The sequence below is a fragment of the Salarias fasciatus genome, unplaced genomic scaffold (assembly GCF_902148845.1).
Source record: "Salarias fasciatus unplaced genomic scaffold, fSalaFa1.1, whole genome shotgun sequence".
In the NCBI taxonomy this organism is placed as follows: domain Eukaryota; kingdom Metazoa; phylum Chordata; class Actinopteri; order Blenniiformes; family Blenniidae; genus Salarias; species Salarias fasciatus.
The window spans coordinates 119,696-141,399 of NW_021941232.1; the positions used below are offsets into that span (position 1 = coordinate 119,696).

Consider the following 21,704-nt stretch of genomic DNA (forward strand, 5'->3'; position numbering starts at 1 on the left):
GTTACAGGCTGCAGCGGGTCACATGACCTGCTGATGACATCACTCCCAGGTCAGCCAATAGGAGGCCAGGATGTGTCAGAGGAACATCTGGAGAACATCTGCTCCTCTCGTCAGCGGCTCAGTGGAATCTCGGAGGTTCTTCATATTTTCACTACAAGTTTCAAACTTCCTGGTTTTGTTTTTGCCTCTTTTAGTTCTTTTTTTTTACGGAAACTGTAACAGTTTTAACCTTTCTTGGAAAAAATAGATTTCAGCTCTATTGGTGTTTTAGGTACCTTTTAACATCAATTTCATTCTCCACTTTTTTGCAATACATTTTTCTGTTTTATCTTATTCGTCTGATTTTTTGTATATTTGGTGAGAGTAATTACACAATAATAGACCGGAAAGTATGATTTTTTTTCTAAGTACCAGAGAAATAAAAATCCAAGTTATGACAAGTTTTCTACAATTTCAAAATAAAGCCAATTTCAATGAAACTTCCAATAGAAAATACAGTGAAATAACTCTGGTGACTCCTGCCTCCACCCACAACTCCACCCAGGACTGCACCTGGAACCTGAAGCTTGTTATTTATTTGCAGGTGTTGCACATTTTCAGCTGGAGTCTGAGTCGTCGATGCTTCGTCTCAGCCGTGACCTGAGTGGATCTCTGAGTAATGGGGCAACAATGTGTGCACACATACACACACACACGCACATGCACACACAGTTAATTATAGTGGCACAGGAGCAGTAATCAGATTACTAATCCTGTAGCTCAAGGGATTACTCGCAGTGAAACAGAGCTGGATGTGACTTGCCGTGGGGCGGAGGCAGGACTCCGCCCACAGGGCGGAGCTTAGCGTCTCCTGTCAGTCATAAAGTTGCTGAGAGTGTGTTCTGTGTTCCTGTGGTTCGGCGGGCCTGCGGCTCCAGACACTCCCTGGTTCTGCAGGTGAGTATGGCCTTTCTACCCTGAAGGTACAGTGTGGAAGTTTGGGCTGGGGGGGTTTGGGGTTTGGGGGGGTTTGGGAGCGGGAGGAATTATTCAATTCTGTGTCAGTACTTTGGAAGAGCCGATAGTCAAACTGCTGCAACATGGGGGGGCTGTGGGGGTGGGGGGGTGGCGGGGGCTGTGGGGGGGCTGTGGGGGTGGGGGGGGGTCGGGGGGGCTGTGGGGGTGGGGGGGGGTCGGGGGCCTGTGGGGGGACTGTGGGTGTGGGGGGGTGAGGGCGGCTGTGGGGTGGCGGGGGCTGGAGGGGTGGGGGGACTGTGGGGGTGGGGGGGGGGGTCGGGGGGGCTGTGGGGGTGGGGGGGGTCGGGGGCCTGTGGGGGGACTGTGGGTGTGGGGGGGTGAGGGCGGCTGTGGGGTGGCGGGGGCTGGAGGGGTGGGGGGGCTGTGGGGGTGGGGGGGGGTCGGGGGGGCTGTGGGGGGGCTGTGGGGGTGGGGGGGTGGGGGGGTGGGCGGGTGAGGGGGCCTGTGGGGGGGCTGTGGGTGTGGGCGGGTGAGGGCGGCTGTGGGGTGGCGGGGGCTGGAGGGGTGGGGGGGCTGTGGGGGCGCTGTGGGGGGGCTGTGGGGGGGCCCAGCCCCCAGGAGACACTCAGGATACACAAATGTCCAACGACTGAGAAATATTTAAACATCATTACTTCAATGAGTATTTTGTAATCCAGTACAGCCACACAGGTCTTCACAGTAACAGCATGTTTACAGGGGCGGTTCTCAAACTGGGGTTCCCGGACCCCCAGGAGTCCTGGAGTTAGGAGCCAGAGAGCATTGTGCCCATTTACCCTCATCAGAACATCAAAACTCTGACTGAAGACACGTCTTTTCCTCACAGAGTGTCACAGAGTGACATTCTGTCTCCACTTTACTGCCTGACGACTCTCTGGATGAATGTGACGACTCTCTGGATGAATGTGATGACACCATGAATATGAGAGGGGACCGGAAAGAAACTGGACTGTGTTTATAAAATTAAAACAAGAATGATTTCAGACTTTTCAATTCAATTCAGCTTTATTTATAAAGTGCCAGTTACAGCATGGTGGTTTCTGGACACTTACAGAGAAACCCAACAGATCCACATGAGCAGCATGAGCCACTGGAAAGGAAACACTCCCTTCTAACAGGAAGAACCCTGTAGAACCAGGCTCAGAGGAGAACCCTGCAGAACCAGGCTCAGAGGAGAACCCTGCAGAACCAGGCTCAGAGGAGAACCCTGCAGAACCAGGCTCAGAGGTGGTCTTCCTGCTGTCCTGGTTGGGGTGAGGGGACAGAGAGAGAAGGAGACAGGACAGACAGGTTCTTGTCTCTACATACAGTCATATATAAACAGGGTCCAGAGGCTACAGGAGGAACAGTCATCAGTCACATGTAGCAATACAATGAAATTACATTGAAACGAGAGAAGGAGCAGAACTGGGAGCCGGTTCCACATGGTAGAACCCGGGGTTCAGTAAACCTTCCACCCACTGGGTCCGGGTTCCTCCATCAATCAGTGGAGCAGCTGTTTTGATTGATGCTCAGTTAGAATTCATCCACTGGATCCAGGCTGTCTCAGTGGATCAGCTGACTGATGTTCTGTCTGGATCCGTCAAGACCGGCTCTAGTCCACCTCAGAGAAAGCCTCTTGAGAGAGAGAGAGAGAGAGAGAGAGAGAGAGAGAGAGAGAGAGAGAGAGAGAGAGAGGAGAGAGAGGGAGAGAGAGAGAGAGAGAGAGAAGGAGAGAGAGAGAGAGAGAGAGAGAGAGAGAGAGAGAGAGAGAGATCATTTTATTTCCATTGAAGTGGACACAGGTTCACAGATTTATACAATAAATCCACGACTCTTCTGGGGTCTTCTGGGGGGCTTGTGTGTGTGTGTGTGGGGGGGGTTCTGGGGGGCTTCTTGGGGAGCTTGTGGGTAGGGTGACCACCCGTCCCCTGTAGCGTGTGTGTACAGCGTTTCAAGCCCATTTCATGCGTCCCGCAAATTGAGACCGTGTCCCGCATCATCAACACTTGCTCTGAAAGAAAAAAGCTTGCTCACCGCTCTCGCCACGCACACCTCAGTGAACAACTTCGGTCAAGCCAGCCGGCGCTCTGACAAACAGCAAAGTGAGCCGACACGTCGTTTAGCGGTGCGCACATATTCTATGCATTACGGTAAAAGTGAACCGAGAGGATTGCAAAACAAACGTTACGCGCCACGGATCACTCACCTTATCCATGATTAATAGATAATGAATAATGCTGATTTTCAGTCAATGGGTCAAATGAACTGGGAGATATTGAGCTAAAATCCGAGGGGGGACCCAAAAGTCCCCGGACTGTGGTTATTAAAAAAAACAAGAATGATTTCAGACTTTTGGCCGTTATATGTCGCTATAGCATAGCCTTAAGCATCACTGTGAAAAATGTCACTTCCCAAAGACACACAGGCAGCTCACAGCCAGTGTTTGTTACTACAGTCCCCCCCCCTTCCAAAAATCCCAGAATGCTCCGGCGCCTCTGAACCAGGAGCAGAACCAGGCTGGGTGGACATGTGCCAGGAGCTGGAAGGCAGCTGGAGGACGATGGAGGCTGTTTGGAAGATCCTCCCTGCTGCGGCGCTCCGGGAGGCGGTCAGGCTGAAGCGGCGGCGCTGTGGGAGGGGGGGGACTGTTTTACCCACAGGGCTGTGCGGTAAAACAGGTCCTGGTGAGAAACGGCATGGCCCTGCTGCCCCATCCGCCGTATCCCCTCCATTCAGCCCCGTCAGACTTCTGTCTCTTCCCAAGAATGAACAGGAACTGAAGGGGCGGAGCTTTGATGACGTGGAAGAGGTGCAAAAAAAATGGAAGAAGCTCTTAAAGGGACGTTCTGCAGCAGCATGCTGACGGTTCTGAGCAGTGGAAACCCGGCTGCAGCGCTGGATTCCAGCCGAAGGAGAGGACTGGGAAGGCGACAGTTTGGATTAAATGTGAAAATAAAAAAATAAAAAGCTAGAACCACAGTCCGGTTTCTTTTGGGCCCCCCCTCATATATTAACCTTCAGCACAAGTGACTCTTTCAACACGAAGGGATCAGTCAGATCAGATCCAGCAGAACGGAGGACGTCACATCCAGGGCCGGCGCGAGCTTCTCAGGCGCCACGGGCAAGCCCGACACGAGCGCCCCGTGGTAGAGTCGCACCGACAGTTGAGCGGGCGGGGGTTGGGGCAGGGAGGTTGGGGGGGGGGGGGGTGTGAGCGAGCGAAGCCGAGCAGTGCGCTGCTCAATCGGGCCGTCACAGTGGTGCACCATGGGCCTCAGGCGCCCCCTATGGCTCGGCGCCCTGGGCAAGTGCCCCGGATGCCCAGCCTAATCGCCGGCCCTGCTCACATCTCCAGTCCTCAAAACGTCCCTGAGGAGGACGTCCAGACTCCCGTCCGGTCCCTCATGACTCCCGTTCATTTTGTGGGAAACAGAATCTTTTACCTGCTTTCACCGCATTTCAAAGCTAAAACAATAACGGAACGTGCAGCAGCCCGTCTATGACCCCGGTGACCCCGGTGACCCTGATGACCCTGGTGGCCCCGATGACCCTGGTGGCCCCGATGACCCGAGTGGCCCCGATGACCCCAGTGGCCCCGCACCTTCAGAATTAAGATCTGCAGTGATTCCAACAAAACAAAAACATTTCAGTCAAATGAAAATGTTTTGCTTTAACCACTGCTCTAGAACCTGGTCTCTGGTCTGTGATGGGCTCTAGAACCTGGTCTCTGGTCTGTGATGGGCTCTAGAACCTGGTCTCTGGTCTGTGATGGGCTCTGGAACCTGGTCTCTGGTCTGTGATGGGCTCTAGAACCTGGTCTCTGGTCTGTGATGGGCTCTAGAACCTGGTCTCTGGTCTGTGATGGGCTCTAGAACCTGGTCTCTGGTCTGTGATGGGCTCTAGAACCTGGTCTCTGGTCTGTGATGGGCTCTAGAACCTGGTCTCTGGTCTGTGATGGGCACTAGAACCTGGTCTCTGGTCTGTGATGGGCTCTAGAACCTGGTCTCTGGTCTGTGATGAGCTCTAGAACCTGGTCTCTGGTCTGTGATGAGCTCTAGAACCTGGTCTCTGGTCTGTGATGGGCTCGAGAACCTGGTCTCTGGTCTGTGATGGGCTCGAGAACCTGGTCTCTGGTCTGTGATGGGCTCTAGAACCTGGTCTCTGGTCTGTGATGAGCTCTAGAACTGGACCAGGATCAACCTCTGGACCAGATTCAGGACCGACGACATCTGAAGCACCAGCAGGGGGAGGAGCTTTTTGCACGTTACCGTAGCGACCGGAGCTTGGCCCGTCGCCCCGTGGACCCGCAGCCGAGCCACCGGACCATGAGACCGCCGGCGCCGGCCGGGCGAGTCCGCCTCCAGCGGCGCCACGGCGATGAGCCTGGACACATGGCGCCACGGCACGCCGGTAAGAGTCCTGCCGCCCACCCCCGTCCTCCCTGTCGTCCCCGTCCTCCCTGTCCTCCCTGTCCTCCCCGTCCTCCCCGTCCTCCCTGTCGTCCCCGTCCTCCCTGTCCTCCCCGTCCTCCCTGTCGTCCCCGTCCTCCCCATCTCCACCTGACTCGCGGTTCTTCTTGCAGCTCTACGTCAGAACCGTTCCCCAGGCCTGGTTGGAAGTGTTGGACAGAAGTCTTTCTCTGTGGACTATGAGACCCACTGCAGGAGTCCCACGTCTCCTCGCCGCAGCCCCTTACCACAGCAGCACCTGGACCCGAGCTCCGCCCTCCAGAGGACCGACGGCGGCCTGGCGCACACGCACAGCGGGCGGAGGATGGCGGCGACGCACCTGATTAGTAGCTTCAGCAGCTCGGAGGAGGAGCTGGCGACCACGCCCGAACACACCAGCTGCGAGGAGCCGGACCGTAAGTGGCTGCATGCTCCCGTCTGACCAGGAGTCAAAACAGAGGGTTAACGATCGCCTGCCAGTCAAAACAGAGGGTTAACGATCGCCTGCCAGTCAAAACAGAGGGTTAACGATCGCCTGCCAGTCAAAACAGAGGGTTAACGATCGCCTGCCAGTCAAAACAGAGGGTTAACGACCACCTGCCAGTCAAAACAGAGGGTTAACGACCACCTGCCAGTCACCGGAGGGTTGATCTGGCCTAGTGTATGGAAGGATGTTCAGCAAGGGGGGGGGGGTTGAGCAGGGGGTTGAGCAGGGGGTCCAGCGGCGGGTCTGGAATGTCCTTCAGTCCCTCAAAGGACTTGATGACCACAGACGTCAGGGCAGCAGGCCGGTGGTCATTCAGTCCTGTGAGGGGGGTCTTCTGGGGGGGGGGGGGGGGGGGGGGGTTCTGGGGGGCTTCTTGGGGAGCTTGTGGGTAGGGTGACCACCCGTCCCCTGTAGCGTGTGTGTACAGCGTTTCAAGCCCATTTCATGCGTCCCGCAAATTGAGACCGTGTCCCGCATCATCAACACTTGCTCTGAAAGAAAAAAGCTTGCTCACCGCTCTCGCCACACACACCTCAGTGAACAACTTCGGTCAAGCCAGCCGGCGCTCTGACAAACAGCAAAGTGAGCCGACACGTCGTTTAGCGGTGCGCACATATTCTACGCATTACGGTAAAAGTGAACCGAGAGGATTGCAAAACAAACGTTACGCGCCACGGATCACTCACCTTATCCATGATTAATAGATAATGAATAATGCTGATTTTCAGTCAATGGGTCAAATGAACTGGGAGATATTGAGCTAAAATCCGAGGGGGGACCCAAAAGTCCCCGGACTGTGGTTATTAAAAAAACCAAGACTGATTTCAGACTTGTGGCCGTTATATGTCGCTATAGCATAGCCTTAAGCATCACTGTGAAAAATGTCACTTCCCAAAGACACACAGGCAGCTCACAGCCAGTGTTTGTTACTACAGTCCTCCCCCCCTTCCAAAAATCCCAGAATGCTCCGGCGCCTCTGAACCAGGAGCAGAACCAGGCTGGGTGGACATGTGCCAGGAGCTGAAAGGCAGCTGGAGGACGATGGAGGCTGTTTGGAAGATCCTCCCTGCTGCGGCGCTCCGGGAGGCGGTCAGGCTGAAGCGGCGGCGCTGTGGGAGGGGGGGGACTGTTTTACCCACAGGGCTGCTGCGGTAAAACAGCTCCTGGTGAGAAACGGCATGGCCCTGCTGCCCCATCCGCCGTATCCCCTCCATTCAGCCCCGTCAGACTTCTGTCTCTTCCCAAGAATGAACAGGAACTGAAGGGGCGGAGCTTTGATGACGTGGAAGAGGTGCAAAAAAAATGGAAGAAGCTCCTAAAGGGACGTTCCGCAGCAGCATGCTGACGGTTCTGAGCAGTGGAAACCCGGCTGCAGCGCTGGATTCCAGCCGAAGGAGAGGACTGGGAAGGCGACAGTTTGGATTGAATGTGAAAATAAAAAAATAAAAAGTTAGAACCACAGTCCGGTTTCTTTTGGGCCCCCCCTCGTACTTTCTCTGTCTTACAAATATTAATATAAAATGTTTGCAATATTTAAAGGCGCTATCCGTGATTTTAATTTAACCAGGACGAGAAAAATGCTTTTTACATCATGTACTACGAAGGCCAGGCTATATTTCTGTGAAAAAAAAAATCACACATTGATCAGCGTGTTTTGGATATCTGGCCCCGCAAAGCGCTGCCTGAGGATTCAGCCTGACGACCTCTCTGCTCCGCTGGCAGCAGCAGGGGGGCGGGGCGGGGGCGGGGCGGGGGCGGAGCCAGGCCGTCTGCAGCGCGTGCACGACAAATAAACAGACCAGCCTGGAAGCTGAAGGAGCAACAAGCTGCTGTCTGCATTGAACGTGTAGCGACAAGGTAACATCTGGTTCACCTGAGACGAAGAGGCCGTTTATTTTGAACAAAACAGAGTGGAAGTGGCTTCTGCTGTTTCCTCCGGAGGATTGTGCACGCGTACAGGATGCGCATGTAGCGTCGTGCACGCTGAGTGGGAGCAGAGCGGAGGGGGAGTGGGAGGGTTTTCTCAATGTGAGGAACCAGTCAGAGAGCTCGGGGGCGGAGCCAACATTTCAAGCTGAAGTCAGGCCTCAGAATCGTGCAGAATCACAGAGATCTCCTTTAAAGCTAAAACAAAGAGCTGGAGAGAGACTCTACAGTAACGGGATTCACAGGTGATGTGGAGTAAACAGGTCAAATAACCTGCGAGCTACTGAGAAAAAAACTCTTTTTTTCATAAAAAAAATCAATAAAAATGATTAGGAACATTGCCAGAGCAAACAAAGAGGCGTGTCTTAACCAGACTGTGTAGTCATGTGATTCACAAGTGATCTGGATTCAACCTAACCTAACCCTCCAGGCTGGGCAGTGTCCCACATTGTCCCTCAGAATCACACCCCTTGTCCCCCATTGGACTCATTAGCAGGTGGTCACCCTACTTCTGGGGGGGTCTGGGGGGCTTCCCCCCTCCTGCGAAATGGAGGAACATAAAGTTTCTTCAGGGCTTCCTGGTGACGGGTCTCCAGATCCAACAGTTCTGCTCAATAAAAATACAATCAAACTAAATTCTGATTGGACGGACGTCCTCTGGACCAGATCTGCCTGTAAAGTCTGTAAATTCCAGTAAAACTCAGAGTTCTCTTGTCCCGAGTGAAAGAACTGAAGGAAAGACAGACATTGGGACGGATCAGTAACTCCCAGAGATCACAGGTGATCCTGGTCAGGTGTCCAGTCAGGATGGATGTCCGGCCTCGGAGGTGAGGCTCATGAAGACCTGTCCGCCCCCCATCTTCATTCAGCAACAGAACTCATCTCTTCACTGGCTGATCAGCTGTTCTGGAACGAGGACCACATCGCTCGTTAGCAATGCAGCAGAACCGGATTCGCTCAGCAGCTGCTCCGTCTGCAGGCGAAGAACCCAACGTATCCCTCTGGAAGGGCAGAGGGGAACCGAGAACCTGCCAGTCAGCGCTGAGGGTTAACAGGACTACCTCACTTCCTGCAGAACCAGACCCAGAGGAGACTTCCTGCAGAACCAGACCCAGAGGAGACTTCCTGCAGAACCAGACCCAGAGGAGACTTCCTGCAGAACCAGACTTCCTGCAGAAGCAGAGTTTCTGATGTTTTGGTTCTCCTGCAGGGTCTGGATTCGACTCGCCTCAGTGGTTCGAGTCAAACTTGCAGACCTCAGATCAAGGCTGTGTGTCTGACCTCTTGACCTCCACTGCCACACCTTCTTTAGTGTTCTCCGTCGGTTTGTGGTCTCCTGGGTTCCCTCTGATGGTCTGTCAGGGTCTGGAATGAGCTGTGATGGTCTTTCCTGTCTGTGGTCTCTGTTGGAGGTCTTGCAGTTCCACCCAGTCCTGTTTCAGGATTAGTTATTAGTTAATTAACTGCCTGCTTGTCACTGAGCCAGAAGTCACCTGGTCAAAGATGATGAGTCTTGATTGGCTCATTGGGATTTTGGCCCCTCCCATCAGGTCTGGAAGTAGTGGAGCAGTTCAGAGTTTGCTCTTCTGCTCCCTTACAGAGTAACCCGAAACCAGAACCAGCACAGTCACAGGAGACCCAGCGAACTGGAGCTGGACGGGACGGGACCAGAGATTCATTCTGATAATCTGATCCAGATTAGAGCCCGGGACCTGGACCTGTCTGGACCCGCAGAGTCTCTGCTGCTGCTCAATTGGATTAAAAGAGGAGAGTACGGATTATCAGCAGTCACAGCAGAGAATAGAAACAGAGCCGAGGAGCAGCAATGGAGCAGCAATGAAGCTACAGTGAAGATACCGAGAATATACCGAGAAGGTACCGTGAAGGTACCGTGAAGCTACCGAGAAGATACCGAGAAGATACCGAGAACGTACCGAGAAGGTACCGAGAATATACCGAGAAGATACCGAGAATATACCGAGAAGATACCGAGAATACACCGAGAAGATACCGAGAATATACCGAGAAGATACCGAGAATACACCGAGAAGATACCGAGAATATACCGAGAAGGTACCGAGAAGGTTCCATGACGGTACGGTGAAGGTACCATGAAGCTACTGAGTCGCTACTGTGAAGAAGCTACCATGAAGCTGCCGTAAAGGTACCGAGAAGGTACCATTACAGTACAGTGAAGGAACTGTGAAGCTACCGAGAAGCTACGGTGAAGCTGCCATGAAGCAAAAACATCTGAAACTGAAGAGCCGCTGCTCTGAACTTCAGCGGAGCTGACCTGCTGCTAAACTGTGGAAAACTGGCCGGACTTCTACTGAAGACCAGATGGAGATCGGCTGGACTTGAATTCTGATCTACTGGAAAGGTGGGAGGAAGGGGGCGGAGCCAAACATCTCTCCACAGTATCTGGGCAACGAGATCGCTGCTGGGCCTCCAGGCCCATGGCCCCGACAGCCAAACTGTTTGTATGTGCTGTATGTCAGATGGCTAACAGGCTAACAGTGGTTCAAGTTTTTTAAATTCCTTCAGCCGATGTAGCTGCGTCGGCTGACCTGCTGACCTGAAGCAGCTGTCTCATGTCTTGCTATGTGTGTGCTCAAGTTTGGCTTTTTTTGGTCCCTCACTTCTAATCATGACTCGCCTTGGAATCGTGATCTGAACTGATGTACCTTTTGTTTACCCCCCAACTCTGTTTGAGTTCCGTTAAGTCTGTTCCTTTTTAGATGGAGCGCCGTGATTGGCTGCCTGGGCATCTTTAAACCTCATCAATTTCATTGTACTTGTTGCAATGGCAAATAAAGTTTTATTCTATTCTTTAATGCTAAAATGCTAACAGCATGCTATTTTTAAACTTATCATTTTGACAGGCTAACACTAGGTCAACTACTTTTATGCCCTTGATGCTAACTGGCTAACTAGTCTCACAGTGCATGCTAGCAAGTTAAGCACAGATCAGTTATTTTAACCAGTTTAATGAGAAGAAGCAGAAAAATTTGATGACAAAATGCAGAAAGGCTCACAGAACATCTTTTATGCCCATGATGCCTGTGGTTCCATAGTTCCATGGCTCCATGGCTCCATAGTTCCATAGTTCCATGGCTCCATGGCTCCATAGTTCCATAGTTCCATGGCTCCATAGTTCCATAGTTCCATGGCTCCATAGTTCCATGGCTCCATAGTTCCATAGTTCCATGGCTCCATAGTTCCATAGTTCCATGGCTCCATAGTTCCATAGTTCCATGGCTCCATAGTTCCATAGTTCCATGGCTCCATAGTTCCATGGCTCCATAGTTCCATAGTTCCATGGCTCCATAGTTCCATAGTTCCATGGCTCCATAGTTCCATAGTTCCATGGCTCCATAGTTCCATAGTTCCATGGCTCCATAGTTCCATGGCTCCATAGTTCCATAGTTCCATGGCTCCATAGTTCCATGGCTCCATAGTTCCATGGCTCCACAGTTCCAAGATGTGGCTGCTCTGTGAACCAGCAGCAGGTGAAGAGTACCTGTGTTTGCCAACAAGCTCTGTCGGCCAGACCAATGGCATCCTGACTCAGCTGTGTGCTCTGCTCTCTGACCTTTGACCTTTTCTGTTGGACAGGAGACATGGACGGTCAGTGGTGGGATCATGGATCTTATCATGGAGACCCTGCGACCATGGCGATGGTGAGCCTGACTTTACTCTTCATCACCAGTTTAACTCTAACCAGTTTAACCAGTAACCAGTTTAGCTCTAACCAGTAACCAGTTTAACTCTAACTAGTTTAACTAACCAGTAACCAGTTTAACTCTAACCAGTTTAACCAGTAACCAGTTTAACTCTGACTAGTTTAGCTCAAACCAGTAACCAGTTTAACTGTTGTTGTTGTAACTCACCAGCAGCCGGTTGTATGGCAACCATCCAAGGACGGAGAGCGTCTGATTGGCCGAATTCTTCTGAACAAGCGGATGAAGGACGGAACGGTTCCGGCGGATACCGGAGCTCTCCTGGGCCTCAAGGTGGATCTCTCGGTCCTCCTCCGCCTGGATTCAGCTCACTGCCTTGCTCATGAGCGCTGTGCTTTCAGGTGGTTGGGGGTAAGATGACGGAGTCCGGTCGTCTCTGTGCCTTCATCACCAAGGTGAAGAGAGGAAGTCTGGCCGACACCGTGGGACACCTGAGGCCAGGTAGAGTCTCGGCAGCCTGCCGTCTGATTGGTCCAACTGCTTCCACCAATCGCCCGGTTCCTCCTCCAGGTGGAATCACCTGGTTACTGCTCACATCATAGCCTACCTTGTTGTCCAGGTGATCAGGTTCTGGAGTGGAACGGTCGAGTTCTCCAGGGAGCCACTTTCAACGAGGTCTACAACATCATCCTGGACTCCAAACCCCAGCCTCAGGTGGAGCTGCTGGTGTGTCGGCCGGCCAGGTGGGTGGAGGCCACGGGTTCTCCGTCACGAGATCACCTGAGGAGGTTCTGCCGCGTTGGATGACAGGTTCTCTGTTCTGATGCGTTGGATGACAGGCTCTCTGTTCTGAAGCGTTGGATGACAGGTTCTCTGTTCTGAAGCGTTGGATGACAGGTTCTCTGTTCTGACGCGTTGGATGACAGGTTCTCTGTTCTGAAGCGTTGGATGACAGGTTCTCTGTTCTGAAGCGTTGGATGACAGGCTCTCTGTTCTGATGCGTTGGATGACAGGTTCTCTGTTCTGCCGCGTTGGATGACAGGTTCTCTGTTCTGATGCGTTGGATGACAGGTTCTCTGTTCTGACGCGTTGGATGACAGGTTCTCTGTGTTTTATCGTGTGCTCTCTTGTCTTTTGTTCTGTTCTATAGATTGTTCTTCATCGTGTTCCACCTGTCCTCCAACATGTTTTCCAACATGTTCTCTGACGTGTTCTCTGACGTGTTCTCTGACGTGTTCTCTGACGTGTTCTCTGACATGTTCTGTGTCATGCGTATCATCCTGTGGTTCCTGGTCTGTTCCACATGTTCTCCATCATTCTGCTGGTTCAGTCTTTCTCACTCTTGTTTTTGTTCTCCATGGAATTTTGCAGAACAGCAGACGGTTCTCAGGTTCATCTGGAATCCAGTGAGTCTGGAACACAAGACCTCCTGAGACACCCCCCCCTCTCTCTCTCTCTCTCTTTCTCTCTCCCTCTCTCTCTATCTCTTGCTCACTCTGTCTCTCCCTCTCTCTCTGTCGCTCTCTCTCTCTCTCTCTCTGTCGCTCTCTCTCTCTCTCACTCTCTCTCTCTCCCTCTCTCCCTCTCTCTCTGTCACTCTCTCTCTCTCCCTCTCTCTCTCTCTCTCTCTCTCTCTCTCTCTCTCTCTCTCTCTTTCTCTCTCTCTCTCTCTCTATCTCTTGCTCACTCTGTCTCTCCCTCTCTCTCTGTCGCTCTCTCTCTCTCTCTCTCTGTCGCTCTCTCTCTCTCTCCACTCTCTCTCTCTCCCTCTCTCCCTCTCTCTCTGTCACTCTCTCTCTCTCCCTCTCTCTCTCTTTCTCTCTCTCTCTCTCTCTCTCTGAGAGTGTCTTTGTCCTCTCTTCAGGTTCCAGTTCTTTCGACTCTCAGAAGGTCGGTCCGTCCATGTCCATCACGTCTCCCATCAACCCCAGCACTGTGTGTGGACAGGTGTCTGTAAGTTACCCAGCATGCACTGCATGACTCACAGCTGGTGATCGGACCGTGTTTCCATGGCGATGTGTTTGTTTTCAGGGTGTGATCAGGCCTCCTCTGGTTCCCAGGATCCAGGTAAGCAGTAGAACTGAGCGCAGAACCCTCCGTCGTCCTGTAGTCCAGTCGGTAGAGAACCCAGAACCCAGAACCCCAGCCCGGGTCCCCAGGTGCTTTATGTTGGTGTCTCTGAGCGAGACCTGCAGGAAGGACAGAGTTCCTGGACGAGGACAGACCGGGGCAGAAGACACGTCAGAATCCAACATGCTGAGTAAGAAGAGAGAGGAGCCGGTTCAGGAACCCTCCAGGACCCACTGTGGGAGCCCAGTCCTCCAGGACCCACTGTGGGAGCCCAGTCCTCCAGGACCCACTGTGGGAGCCCAGTCCTCCAGGACCCACTGTGGGAGCCGGTTCAGGAACCCTCCAGGACCCACTGTGGGAGCTGGTTCAGGAACCCTCCAGGACCCACTGTGGGAGCCCGGTCCTCCAGGACCCACTGTGGGAGCCCGGTCCTCCAGGACCCGCTGTGGGAGCTGGTTCAGGATCGCTCCAGGACCCACTGGGTCCAGGCTGTCTCATTAGATCAGTGGATCAGTATCTCTCAATCATGGAAATCATCGAACAGCCATGTTTCCATGGGAACAGAAGTCGTCCTAACGGGACAGGAGGTGAAGCGGATCGTGGAAGAGTCCTGAACACTGAGTGGATCCTCTTCTCTCAGAGCGGATCCCATTCCAGATCCAACTGATCGAGGTGGTCTACACCGGTCAGTAATCCACTCTGTGTCTCCGAAACAGCAGAGTGGATTAAACGAGATTATTGGTTCTGACAAGCGCTCCCTCGTACAGAGTGACGTGATGACATGACAGGAAACAGGAAGCAGGAAACAGGAAGCAGGAAAGTAAAAAAAACCAGCAGGAGAACTGGAATTGCTGAGAAACACTTTCTAATCAAACCCTGAGAAAAGAAACGCTGCAGAGCAGAGGTGGAGCCGGGTGTTGAAAGAGCTCGGTGGTAGACTACCAGCGGACCGCCGCCCGGTGTGACGTATGAACTGGTTGCCATGGTAACGAGTGACGTTTCCTGTAAACACGCTGGAAGCAGCAGATGTTAGAATCAGACTCACTAAAGACTCTGAACTGAAGAATTTACTGGAGCTGTAGAGAACCGGCGTCACTAGAACCTCTACAAGGTTCAGGTTCAACACCTGCTGGTCACCAGTTAACACGGACACCAGTTCATCTGGAACACCGGCAGGCGGGGCGGAGCCTCGGTGCTCAACACGTGGTGCTGGACGGGGAGGGGCTCTCTGAACAGCGGTGTTGTAGCTCCTCCCCCCAGGTGACAAAGCTCCTCCCTGGTGATGTAGCTCCTCCCAGTTGACGTAGCTCCTCCCCCAGGTGACGTAGCTCCTCCCCCAGGTGATGTAGCTCCTCCCCCTGTCCCTCAGGGAGCCCCGTCCCCCTGCAGAGGAAGTTCATTTCAGACGCCTGTATTCAGTTCAATTCAGTTTTTTTTCAGACTCCAGTCTGTCCTCCAGCCTGTCCTCCAGCCTGTCCCCAGCCTGTGTCCAGCCTGTCCCCAGCCTGTCCTCCAGCCTGTCCTCCAGCCTGTCCTCCAGCCTGTCCTCTGAGGCTGTCCTCCAGCCTGTCCTCCAGTCTGTCCCCAGCCTGTCCTCCAGTCTGTCCTCCAGTCTGTCCCCAGCCTGTCCTCCAGTCTGTCCTCCAGTCTGTCCCCAGCCTGTCCTCCAGTCTGTCCTCCAGCCTGTCCCCAGCCTGTCTCCAGCCTGTCCCCAGCCTGTCCTCCAGCCTGTCCTCCAGCCTGTCCTCCAGCCTGTCCTCTGAGGCTGTCCTCCAGCCTGTCCTCCAGTCTGTCCCCAGCCTGTCCTCCAGTCTGTCCTCCAGTCTGTCCCCACCCTGTCCTCCAGTCTGTCCTCCAGCCTGTCCCCAGCCTGTCCTCCAGTCTGTCCTCCAGCCTGTCCCCAGCCTGTCCTCCAGCCTGTCTCCAGCCTGTCCTCCAGCCTGTCTCCAGCCTGTCCTCCAGCCTGTCCTCCAGCCTGTCCTCCAGCCTGTCCTCCAGCCTGTCCTCCAGTCTGTCCTCCAGCCTGTCCTCCAGTCTGTCCCCAGCCTGTCCTCCAGTCTGTCCTCCAGTCTGTCCCCAGCCTGTCCTCCAGTCTGTCCTCCAGTCTGGCCCCAGCCTGTCCTCCAGTCTGTCCTCCAGCCTGTCCCCAGCCTGTCCTCCAGTCTGTCCCCAGCCTGTCCTCCAGTCTGTCCTCCAGCCTGTCCTCCAGCCTGTCCTCCAGTCTGTCCTCCAGCCTGTCCTCCAGCCTGTCCTCCAGCCTGTCCCCAGCCTGTCTCCAGCCTGTCCCCAGCCTGTCCTCCAGTCTGTCCTCCAGCCTGTCCTCCAGTCTGTCCCCAGCCTGTCCTCCAGTCTGTCCTCCAGTCTGTCCCCAGCCTGTCCTCCAGTCTGTCCTCCAGTCTGTCCCCAGCCTGTCCTCCAGTCTGTCCTCCAGCCTGTCCCCAGCCTGTCCTCCAGTCTGTCCCCAGCCTGTCCTCCAGTCTGTCCTCCAGCCTGTCCCCAGCCTGTCCTCCAGTCTGTCCTCCAGCCTGTCCCCAGCCTGTCCTCCAGTCTGTCCCCAGCCTGTCCTCCAGTCTGTCCCCAGCCTGTCCTCCAGTCTGTCCTCCAGCCTGTCCCCAGCCTGTCCTCCAGTCTGTCCTCCAGTCTGTCCTCCAGCCTGTCCTCCAGTCTGTCCTCCAGTCTGTCCTCCAGCCTGTCCCCAGCCTGTCCTCCAGCCTGTCCTCCAGCCTGTCCCCAGCCTGTCTCCAGCCTGTCCCCAGCCTGTCCTCCAGTCTGTCCTCCAGCCTGTCCTCCAGTCTGTCCCCAGCCTGTCCTCCAGTCTGTCCTCCAGTCTGTCCCCAGCCTGTCCTCCAGTCTGTCCCCAGCCTGTCCTCCAGTCTGTCCTCCAGCCTGTCCCCAGCCTGTCCTCCAGTCTGTCCCCAGCCTGTCCTCCAGTCTGTCCTCCAGCCTGTCCCCAGCCTGTCCTCCAGCCTGTCCTCCAGCCTGTCCCCAGCCTGTCCTCCAGTCTGTCCCCAGCCTGTCCTCCAGTCTGTCCCCAGCCTGTCCTCCAGTCTGTCCTCCAGCCTGTCCCCAGCCTGTCCTCCAGTCTGTCCTCCAGCCTGTCCTCCAGTCTGTCCTCCAGTCTGTCCTCCAGCCTGTCCCCAGCCTGTCCTCCAGTCTGTCCTCCAGTCTGTCCTCCAGCCTGTCCTCCAGCCTGTCTCCAGCCTGTCCTCCAGCCTGTCCCCAGCCTGTCCTCCAGTCTGTCCTCCAGCCTGTCCTCCAGTCTGTCCTCCAGCCTGTCTCCAGCCTGTCCCCAGCCTGTCTCCAGCCTGTCCTCCAGCCTGTCCTCCAGCCTGTCCTCCAGTCTGTCCTCCAGTCTTTCCTCCAGCCTGTCCCCAGCCTGTCCTCCAGTCTGTCCTCCAGCCTGTCCTCCAGTCTGTCCTCCAGCCTGTCGTCCAGTCTGTCCTCCAGCCTGTCCCCAGCCTGTCCTCCAGCCTGTCTCCAGCCTGTCCTCCAGCCTGTCCCCAGCCTGTCCTCCAGTCTGTCCTCCAGCCTGTCCTCCAGTCTGTCCTCCAGCCTGTCTCCAGCCTGTCCTCCAGCCTGTCTCCAGCCTGTCCTCCAGCCTGTCCTCCAGCCTGTCCTCCAGTCTGTCCTCCAGCCTGTCTCCAGCCTGTCCTCCAGCCTGTCCTCCAGCCTGTCCTCCAGCCTGTCCTCCAGCCTGTCCTCCAGCCTGTCCCCAGCCTGTCCTCCAGTCTGTCCTCCAGCCTGTCCTCCAGTCTGTCCTCCAGCCTGTCCTCCAGCCTGTCCTCCAGCCTGTCCTCCAGTCTGTCCTCCAGCCTGTCCCCAGCCTGTCTCCAGCCTGTCCTCCAGCCTGTCCCCAGCCTGTCCTCTGAGGCTGTCCTCCAGCCTGTCCTCTGAGGCTGTCCTCCAGCCTGTCCCCAGCCTGTCTCTAGCCTGTCCCCTGCCTGTCCTCTGAGGCTGTCCTCCAGCCTGTCCCCAGCCTGTCCCCAGCCTGTCTCCAGCCTGTCCTCCAGCCTGTCCTCCAGCCTGTCCTCTGAGGCTGTCCTCCAGCCTGTCTCCAGCCTGTCCTCCAGCCTGTCCTCCAGCCTGTCCTCTGAGGCTGTCCTCCAGCCTGTCCCCAGCCTGTCCCCAGCCTGTCTCCAGCCTGTCCTCCAGCCTGTCTCCAGCCTGTCCTCTGAGGCTGTCCTCCAGCCTATCTCCAGCCTGTCCTCCAGCCTGTCCTCTGAGGCTGTCCTCCAGCCTGTCTCCAGCCTGTCCTCCAGCCTGTCCCCAGCCTGTCTCTAGCCTGTCCCCTGCCTGTCCTCTGAGGCTGTCCTCCAGCCTGTCCTCCAGCCTGTCCTCCAGCCTGTCCTCTGAGGCTGTCCTCCAGCCTGTCCCCATTAGCTGCTGTTAAAACAGTTGCTGTTCTTCCTGGGGTCTAAACTTCATCAGAAATATTTCTGCACCAACACTGAGCATCACGTCAACAACAGGATGTACAGACAACATTCATACCGACAATAACATAACTATCAACAAAGACGACATTAACAAAAACAAAACAATATCAAAACAGACGAAACAGCTCACCATTAAACAGTCAGAAATGACCAGTTCCATGTTATTCCTGAGTGAATAAAAATAGTCTCATTTGTTTACAAAAATAAGTTGTGTACATCTGTGAAATCAGAAACTGCGGCAGACGGTTCCAGGCCACCATCGCTCTATAGTGCACCGATCTCTGAATGTGACTGGATCCACAGACAGGGAACAGAAAACGTCCCTCAACTGTTTGACGGGTAGAATGCTGAAGCACATCACTGAAGAAGGTCAGCTTATTGTAGAGTATTGCTGGTGTTCTTGTAATTATAATATTTCTGATAAATTTTGTAAGAGAATAATTTATTCTACTTTCTACTCTCAGCCACGCCAGCTGGTTCTGCATGTCTTCAATGCTTGTCCTAAAAGAACAGTTCAGGACGAGCCGAGCTGCTTTATTTTGTGCAACCTGAAGTTTATTGATGTTAGTTTCAGCAGTGGCTGACCGAATAACGGAACAATAATCTAAATGACACAAAACTACTGATTCAACCAAAATCTTTCTTATTCGGTGTGGTACACATTTTCTACAGTTTTGAACTGCTGCCATACTTCTGCCCATTTTATGTAATATCTGTTTTATTTGCTGATTCCAGGTCAGCAGGCCGTCCACCGTCACACCAGCAGCTTGGCCTCAGTGACTTGTTCAATGATCGAGCTTCCTACAGACAAACGCAAAGCAGGAAAATCTTTTAAATAATATGTTGAACCTATGACCATGCATTTAGTTTTCTCAGCATTAATTACCAACTTATTTTCGTTGATCCAATATTCTACTAATTTTAATTCATTATTCAGTCGTGTATTCAATTCTGCAATATTGTCACCAGACACATAAATAGTTGAATCGTCTGCATATAGAACAAGAGTGGCACGCTCCAGAATAAAAGGCAAATCGTTTGTAAAATGGAAAATAACAACGGTCCTAGACAGCTCCCTTGCGGCACTCCACATGAAAGAGGCCTTGTCTCAGAATAACTACCATTAAACAAGACGCTCTAATCTCTGTTAATAAGGTAACTTTTAATCCATAGAATTGCAGAGTTTTTAAAACCATAACAACTTAGCTTTTCCAAAATTAAATCATGATCAAGTAGGTCAAACGCTGCACTCAGATCAGGCAATACAGTCCCAATTCATTTCCCTTTATCAGCATCATTTGACCAATCATCCGTCCTCTGAGCGAAGGCAGTCGCTGGAGCGCCCTTTCTTATAAGCATGTTGACACGGTGCATTCAAACCATTTTTACAAAAATAATAAGTGATTTGATCATAAACTATTCTTTCCATAATTTTACTCAAAATGGGCAAAATACTAACAGGCCTACTGTTTTTCCAGAAAAGGGTTCTTTAGTGTTTTTCGGAATAGGAACGATTTTAGCTGTTTTCCATTTGACAGGCCATTTACATTTTTCTAAACTTAGATTAATAATGTGACACACAGGCGTCGAAATTACATCAACTACTAATTTCAATAACTGTACATCAAGTTCATCAATCCCTGGAGGTTTTACTTTCATTACTTGCAACACATTTTCCACTGTAGTTACAGTTACTTTATCAAAAGCAAATGCACACGATTTCCCTTTCATAATGTTATTTTTAATTGTTCTAAATGATAAATCACCTTCAGTCTTTGAAATCAGGTTTTTCCTTAAATTCTGGATTTTATTTTTAAAAGAATCAGTTAAATGATCAGCTATATCAGAAGGTTTAGTCAAGAATAAATCACCTACTTCCAGGTATGTTGGTGTAAATTTACATTTTCTTCCAGTTAATTCATTTAGAGTATTCCATGTTTCATTCCTGTCTGCTTTTGCCTCCTTAAATTTAGTTTCATAATAAGCCCTCTTTTTTGTTCGATTTAATTTGGTAACATAATTCCTTAATTGTCTGTACCTTTCCCATAATGCATTGTGACCTGATGAGATCGCCTCTGTCTTTACTTTCTCTCTTTGTTTAATATATTCTTTGAGTTCTAAATCTAACCATGGGGATGCAGTATTTCTCACCGTCATTCGCCTTAATGGGGCATGTTCATCAGTAAAAAAATAAAATTTGTGAAAACCTCCAAAGCTGCATCAGGATCATCTTCCAGCAACACTTGTGACCAGTCAACATTTCTAATGTCGGCACAAAAACTAGCTTCACTAAACTGTTTAAAAAAGCGTTTTATAATTATCTTCTCTCCAGATTTTGGTACTTTAGTTTTTCTGTTAATTGCAATTAAATTATGATCACTGAAACCAGCACCAGTTGAAACTGCTTTTGAACATGAATCTGTTGCATTGGTGAAAAGCAAATCAATACATGTCGCGGTTTGTGTCCCGTCAGACTTAAGGTACGTTCACACCGGACGCGTTGCAGGCGTCACGGGCGTCGCTTTTACATTCAAAGTCTACGGTGGACGAGCTTCAACGCACCCAACGCGCATCAGGCGCTTTTCGAGCGTCGCTTTCTGAGCTTTTCGAGCGTTGCCGACGAGCGCCATGCGCGTCACGCGTTGAAGGCGTCAACGCCTGAAGTTGGGAAAATTGAACTTTGGAAGCGTCAACGCCGAGCGTCATCCAATCACAGACGAGCACTCTGAGCGCTGACGCGGGCCAGAAGCTCGTCAAACAGGGCCCGGGAGAGGCGGAGGCTCGCCGGCGGGCCCGCCGCTGGGGTGACGCGCCGCACCGGGGGGCCGCCTCGGTGCGACGCCCGGAGCGGGCCCGCTCCGAGGCGGAGGCTCGCTGGCGGGCTCGCTCCGTAGGACCGCTGGGTGAGACGGCGCGTCTCGGTCCTGCTGCGGGTCGCCGGGAAGCCGGTCGGAGAGGCGGGGGCGGCCGAAGGTGTGATGCGCGTCGCCCGCCGCCAAAGCCCGACCGGGCCTGGAGGCTGGGCTGCTGGGTCGGGGGAACAGCGCTGCGCGCCGTGCCGGGCGGGGGGACCCGGGGGGGGGCCAGGGTTCCTGTGTGCTCTGCTTCTCTCCTGCTCTGACTCCTCCTGCTGGAGCCGCTCACTGCGGCTGGCTCACATTTCATCGGAACAAAATCATAAACAGTTGGCATTCGGAAAAACAAACGACACAATCGGGCTCTAAACGACCACTTTGTCGGCTACTTTAAAAAAAAAAACCGACAAAGTTATACATTTGAAGAGTTTAGAGCTAAAGTGATTTATGCACCGATCCCGCCATTGTCAACATGAAGACAGGACACAAGCTCCTCCCACTCCCGCCACCAAGCTGCCGCGCGTCGCGAGCGTTGCAAGCTTCGTGTGTAATTTGAACACGCGTCGAATTCCACACTTTACTCGCTTCAGCTTTGAGGCGTCAGTGACGCCCGTGACGCCTGCAACGCGTCCGGTGTGAACGTAGCATTATAGGTGACTCTTGTTGGTTTTGTAACTACTTGTGACAAGTTGCAAGTATCTGTCGTAGCCCGCAACTTATTTTTTAAAGAGCAGATGTTCAAACTCCAATCAATATTTAGGTCACCTAAAAAATAGATCTCATTATTTATATCACATACTTTGTCCAACATGCCACAGATCCGA

At 53.0% G+C, this 21,704-nt stretch overlaps 1 pseudogene; it reads left to right on the forward strand.

Moving 5' to 3' along the window:
* The first annotated feature begins 4,295 nt into the window (after positions 1-4,295).
* Positions 4,296-21,704, forward strand: part of LOC115384386 (regulating synaptic membrane exocytosis protein 2-like) — a 50,166-nt pseudogene continuing 32,757 nt past the window's right edge.